The sequence below is a fragment of the Haemaphysalis longicornis genome, unplaced genomic scaffold (assembly GCF_048455015.1).
Source record: "Haemaphysalis longicornis isolate Haplotype H1 unplaced genomic scaffold, Haemaphysalis longicornis Haplotype H1 scaffold_1, whole genome shotgun sequence".
NCBI lineage: Eukaryota > Metazoa > Arthropoda > Arachnida > Ixodida > Ixodidae > Haemaphysalis > Haemaphysalis longicornis.
The window spans coordinates 172,568,829-172,574,757 of record NW_027526203.1 but is presented as its reverse complement, the minus strand read 5'-3'; positions in this window follow the sequence as shown (position 1 = coordinate 172,574,757).

The window sequence follows — 5,929 nt, the reverse complement described above, 5'->3', positions numbered from 1 at the left end:
AAAATGCATAGTGAGGTGTGTACACGGCAACCCTTAGTCATCTGGTTGAAGACGACTTAAAAGCGTGAGGGTTCCGGCTAGTTGGTAATCCATTAGCAACACAGCGCAACAAAAGACCAAAGACGAGACGGAGACGACAAACAAGTTTGTCGTCTCCGTCTCATCCTTGGTCTTTTTTGTGCTGTGTTGCTAACGGCTTAAAACCCTGAAACTGGGTACCGCCTCTGTTAACATGAAGTTTAGGGAAATAATGTATTTTAATGCGAGGTGGCATGTAAAACATTAGCATGGGATTGGCGTCATGTACAACTACGTTCGTTACCTTCTTACGACACACGGCTGATTCCATCCACAAAAACTATTTTCCCCATGAATTTCTTCTCATAGCCGCCAAGGTTACAGCGGCATATGTGAGTGCGTGGGCAGGAACAGCATTGTATGCCTTTTCTTTGTTTACTGCTGCCTGGAATATGTGACCGCATGAGGGCCAATAAAAGAGTGTATCACACTGACCATTGCGTCTGAATACGAGTTCCTGCTTCCGTGTGTTTGGAAGGTGTGAACACACGTGGCAGTTCCTCTATACTTGAGGAAACGTGTTAGGCTTAATGGCTTTTTCCTCATGTACAACCACGGTCTAAAGTTTACGGACCAGAGAAATGACAATTTTTGGTTATTTCTCTTCCTATAGCAGCTCGACAAACTGTCGAATGCATACGATATGTCGTATAAGTGCTGAACTAATGAAAACTACCGCACATAGTACTCCGGGCTGCCGTGCGGCAGAGAAATAACTCGAAATTGTTGCTTCCGTGGTCCGTAGACTTCTGATCTTGGGTGTACATAGGGGAGACTGCTACAACAGCCGCTGGTGAAGTGGTCAGCAAGCCAATGGCCAGCACCTCCGCAATATTCAACAAAGCGCACGTACGCTGACACTGCAAGGTATGTATCCCCAATAGATGGTGCACGACCAACTCGAAGTGCATCGAAATCCCCCCTCTCATGAACCATCTCTATCGAAGGGCAGGCATTCCCGAATTACACGTCGGAAGAGCCCATAAGTGTAACGCGCTGAACCGAATACAAGTGGTAACTTACCCAGAATTCATGTACTACCGAATGTTATCGACGCCACCGACACAAATTCGGGCTGCCCAAACCGCTGCCTCCTTAAAATTGTCCCCTGCTAGCCAGGTACGGAAGCACCGCAGCTGTAGGTTGCCACATTATTAAGCTTCACTTTCGCTGTTTTCACTACCTTGACATTATTGGTTAATGGCGGTCGTCCGGTTTGGTTCTGTTCCGATGCATTGGCTCAGCGCCGCGCTTTCCCTCCAGAGGCTCCAGAGTCAGCACATAATTATTTGCTGTATGTCCTCTCCAACGCTTTTCTTTCGTAGATGGCACACGCTTTACCGCCCTGACGAGGCGCTTTACGAGCTGTGGTTTTACGAGCTGTGATAGCATTCGAAGTCCGATCCCGGCAGTGCTCTATGGACTTGCTATGGAAGCCATGAAAGCCGAGTTCTTGAAATGAGTTGAGAAAAGCGAGCGAACTATTAAGAAAATTACAAATGAACTTCGGTCAGGCCAGCGCCTAAAACAATACTTTTGTGTTAACCTAGTGTGAGGAGACTTGGGAGCCCGGTACCGGCCTCGTTATATCTAGAGTCGTTACCAGTAGGTAACGATTATCTTTATCTTTATCTTGAGCCTGGTTATGTCCACCACTGCACGAAGGCCTCTCCCAAAGCTCTGCAGCCACTCCTATCGAGTGCCTGGAGGGCGATAGTGGGATAGATGAAGGTAACGATTATAGATACAAAATAGTCTACGACAACGTAGACAGGAAATTGCTGAGGCATATTCTGGAGCAAGAGGGCATTCGTGCGGAGTCTATACAACTTCTCAAGGAAGTGTACGAAGATGAAGAAGTACATATTGCATGGGAAGGGCGGAGAGGCACAGGGCCTGTGTACGTTCACAGAGAGTTAAACCAGGGATGCCGTCTTTTCCCCCTGGAATGCAAAGCCGATCGGAATGGAATAAAATTGGCTCTGAGTTGTACCACTGAGCAAATAAAGTAATCAATGTATCCTGGGACTATGCATTCGGATGACATGGTGTTACTAGCAGATAATGCGTAAGGCTTACAGGAACTGGACGACCACTGTGGCAAAGAAATAACATATATGCGCCTAAATTTTAGCACACAAATCAAGGGGGATAGTTTTTAACGATGAAGCTAATACCGCGCCTGCAAGGATAGAGCAGGAAACAACACCATAGTAAGGCAGTATAAATACTTGGGTGTCTGGCTCAACGAAAGAAGGCTCGACCGTAGTACCCCCGAAGAACTCCTTAAGATAAAAGGTGGGGGAGGGGAGAGAACGCGGTGATGGCCACACGTAGAACACTCTTCGGTACAGTAAGTAAAAGGTAGCACGAGATATTTGAATATGAATAATCGTGCCGGCGCGCACATTTGGGAATGCCGTACTGTGCTCAAAGTCACCCATGATGTCGGGGCTGAAAGTGAGCCAGAAGGCAGGCGGCCGATTAGGAGTGCGGGCTCCCGGTAAGAACACGAACGAGACAGTACGGGTCAATGCAGAATGGGCATTTCTCGAAACCAGGGAAGCACGAAGGAGAGGCTTAGAAACTTGTATACAAGAAATGGGCGAGGAGGGGGCACAGATGCCTTCAGCTTCAAAGCTTGGACGTGAAGGAAAATGAGGGGGGGGGGGGGGGCGGATTACCAGGGGCCGTTTAAAAGAAAGTAAAGTAAATGGAGAAGGTTTAATTAGAGGAAATTTGGAACGACAAAGTACACGGAGTAAACTTATTTGCTGTCTATGTTTATGGGAAGCAAACGAAGGATCATGAAAGTAACGTTTTACGATAACTCTAAAGGGGGGGATTCTAAATACAGGATCATGTATCTTAATACAGAATCATCGTGGAGCCCGTCGGCTCCACGATGATCCTGTATTTTCGCTGTTCAACTCTGAAGTTGCAAAACAGTAAAGTTTTGCTCTTGGGACTCGTCAACACCAAGGCAGCTCATCTGCTCGGTGCTCGTCCACCGCACTACCACTACATGACGGAGGTGACGGAGCTCGGTACGGGACGCCTTCGCCAATGTAACAGCATGTGTTTATGTATGTATGTGTCTGCTTGTGTGCGCTTTTGTGTGTACGTGTGTGTGTGTGTGCGTGTGTGTGAGTGCATATGTATGTGGACACGAGTATGTGTGTGCATGTGTGTATGTGTATTTATGTACAGTTCCGCGCAGAAGTAAAGGAAGCATGAGAGCGGTGGCCAAATTGCATCGCTGCGCAGCGTATACGACCTCTGTCGGGAACCAAGGAGCGGCGTTCTGGGGTGCGTTCATGCTCTCTCCGACGCCCTATTTGATATGTTTCATCGCCGCTCTGCTGGCGTGTCAGACTGGGCGTGACAGTTTTCAAAGGGCAGTGCTAGGCTACACGGTGGCACTCGAAGCCATCAGTGGCGACCCAATCCGCCGCTGTTGGGTTTGAGCAAACTACGCGCGCTCAGAAAAGTGGCTTGTAGCGCCCCATAAAGCGTTGACGGGCGGCATAGTGTTGCCTGCCTATCCGGTATCTCGCGGTGTGCTTTTGCGATACACGACATTATAAAGCAACAGCAAAATTTACCTGGAGAAGCACATTCGGAGTGAGGATACCTAGGGGAATTATCGTCATTAAAAAAGAATCAGTGTACTTTCACTCTCTGAAGAGGGATGACCAAGGACGATGTGCTCATTGCAAGCAGTGCACAAAACAAAGCACGTTGCTTGTAATTTTGTAATTTGCTATGAGCATACCTCCTAGAGAATAATGTGAATGGAACTGGCAATGACTACAATTTCAATCTAACGGACAAAAATTGGGATATCCATTTCCCTCCTGCATTGTAGGCCTCTTACTGTCTTGTAACACACCAACCCAAACCGCTCGACCACGGGCAGCAGTCTGGTCGCATCGGGCCATGAAACACTCATATTGCAATCTTCGCTAACAGAACAGCTATGTGAACAGTGAGCGAGTGAAACGTGCCTGCGCGTACACTCCGCCCCCCCCCCCTCCTCTCCCAAAGGCACGCATGATAACAGCAGGAGGGATCGACGTCGCGCGAGGCGAGCAGTTTACAGGACTCGGGACTCGGGAAGAGAGAGAGAGAGAATAAACTTTATTGGGCCTTCAGACGGTGGGGCGCCCCTTACGGGGAGCCCTGGTGCCGCGACGCGGCCGTGACGTCGTTACGGCAGCGCCTCTCGGGCTGCATCCGAGACCGCGCTCTACGGGATCGGGAGGATTGTACCCCCCTCCCCTCATCGCACGCCGGCCGCTGCCGCTCGAGGGCCGCCGCAACCTGCTGGACGGCCAGTTGTTGGGTGTGGTAGTCCTCACTCCCCTTCGCAGCGTTATACTGCGGTGGGAGCGTAGTGATCTCGCTGGCCTCACGCGGTCTTAGCTGACAGTTCCATAGGAGATGAGCCGTAGTGGCTCGCTCCCGCTCGCATAGTTTACAAATGTCACTCTCATACACCTCCGGACACACATGTCTGGCCAGCACTGGAGTTAATATAGAGTGAGTCGGTAACTGTCTGTATTACACTGCCTCCGCTCGGGTAAGCCCTGGATGCGGGGGCGGCATGGTCCTTCTGTTGAGTCTGTACCACTGTAGCACCTCACGATAGGTGGTCAAGGGGTCCGCCTTGGAGGGGCTGCCACTCCGAGACGCCAGCACCACTAGCCGCCGCGCGGTCGACCAGTCCTCACGCTGCGGCATGGGCCGTCTCGTTGTGGTTGGCGTTGCCCCGGAGGGACACACTGAAACCCATGTGTGCCGGCAACCACTTCACGAACACTGCACTGTCACGCATTCCTGCCGCACGGAGGACATGCGCCGCGACACTGCACACCTTGTTCTGGGCGTAGTTTAGCACTGCTGCCTTCGAGTCACTGAGCACCGTGGTGCACCGAGGATCCACGATGGCCAGGGCAATGGCCACCTCCTCTGCGTGCAGGGCCCTGGTGACCCGGATGCACGCTGAAGAGATCGGACGTCGCCCGTTGTAGCTGCCACCACTGCAGTCGCAAAGGTGGTGTGTTGACTCTGGTGTTCGGCCGCGTCAATGAAGACCGCGCCAGTGTCCTGTGCATGGAGGTCCACCAGAGCTCTCGCTCTAGCCATTCGGCGATCGTGATTGTGCCCGGGATCCATGTTTCTGGGTAGAGGACAGACGATGAGATGGTGGCGTATGCCTCCCGGGATTTGTTCTTGGGACGCGTGCAAGGACTCGGGAAAGAGGCGGTGGCGGTAGACAGGAGGATGAAGTGGGGTTTTTTTTTCCCTCTAAGCACGCGCACATAACCGGTCGTCGGCGTGCACGGGTTGGGAGAAGCGGGGGAAGGGGGGGGGGGGTGCGCGCGAAGCTGTACGTTTCATGCCCGTAATGATGGCATGTACGCTGTGCTGCCAGGACGGTTAAATGTAGACGTCAAACGGCCCAATGCGTTTTGTCCGGTGTCCTTTTAGTGGTCTAGCGGATTGGGTTCGTGTGTTACACAAACAGTAAGATGCCTACGACGCCGGAGTAAAACAGACAGCTCCGTGTTTGTCCGCGAGACTGACGTTCGGGTCGTTTCAAGTCTCGTTCAGCTAATTGTCTAGGAAGTATGCTCAATCGCAAATTACGAACAAACATGTCTTATATCGTGCACTCCGTGGACTGCGTCCAGCTTCGCAAGTCATCCTTCTTCACAGAAGGGCACTAATTTTTTTTTGCAAAGCCACTGCGCGTGCCACGGATGCTCGGCGTTCACCGCGAGGCATGCGCTCACGAGCGCTCGGCATTTTCTTGGTATTTTAAACGGGTTACGCGTTACGCGCCACA